The sequence below is a fragment of the Austrofundulus limnaeus genome, unplaced genomic scaffold, assembly GCF_001266775.1.
Source record: "Austrofundulus limnaeus strain Quisiro unplaced genomic scaffold, Austrofundulus_limnaeus-1.0 Scaffold652, whole genome shotgun sequence".
Classification (NCBI taxonomy): Eukaryota; Metazoa; Chordata; class Actinopteri; order Cyprinodontiformes; family Rivulidae; genus Austrofundulus; species Austrofundulus limnaeus.
In genome coordinates, this window is record NW_013953054.1 from 28,639 (window position 1) to 29,735 (window position 1,097).

Sequence of the window (1,097 nt, forward strand, 5' to 3'; positions counted from 1 at the left end):
TTAACGCTCTTTAAGTCTTCACTGCTCTGACACTTGTGCTCTTCTCCAGATCTTCTAAATGATCTTAGAGTTTAGATCAGGGGCAAATTCATTTTCACTGAGGACCACATGAGCATCATGGTGGCCCTCAAAGGGCCACCATGATGCTACGACTGAGCACCACTAACAAACAATAACTGAGCTCTACCTGGTATTTCCTGCTTAGAAACAGTTTTAGCACATCCAAARCACTGACAAGTACGTGTTCTACTGACTCAGTGTGAAAGAAATAATACAGAAATACTATTAAAAGCAAGAGTTTTAGTCACTGAGGAGTTGTGAGTAACTGCCATCCATCCATCCATCCATCCATCCATCCATCCATCATCCATCCATCCATCCATCCATCCATCCATCCATCCATCCATCCATCCATCTAATTTTACCTTCTGCTTCCTTTCAGGTCATTCAGCAGTCACAGTTAGAAGGGTGGGGTCCACTCTGGACAGGTCAGTCTATCAAAGCCCAATGTTTAATTTCTTTATCAAACAATCTTAGCTAAGGGAAATTTCTCATCCTTTTGCTTTGGTGAAAGAAGTCAGAAAATTAAGTCCATCCGCACTTCCTGTTCACAGTTCAAGGAGTTCTGGATTACTATGTTGAGGTTTGAACAGTGATGCAACATGAAGTTTGTTGATGATCAGATGTTTTATAAAAAGTTGAAATGATTGAAGTCAGAGCAGGAGTTTGAGCTGCAGCCTCACAGTGAGCAGGTCACAGGATCACCTCCCACCTGCTGCTTCTCTCTGGTTCTAACCCTGGCCTGTGCCTACGTGGTTTAGTTCAGGTCCACTGGTTCTCTCTGGAAATAGTCGGGCCATTTGTTTTTGTTGCAGAATCATCACAAGTTTTCTCAGTTTTCAATGTTAAACCAATGGAAAATAATAAAGCATTTTTTGATACTACAAACTTCCTTATTCCATCACTAATATGTCATACCCATCATATCGAAATGAGGATTAAGTCAAACTTGGTCAAAATGACCTAATTACATTTTCAGATTTTTGGCTTTAAAAGCTACATTTTGATACCTGGATCATTCTGATATCATAATTAAA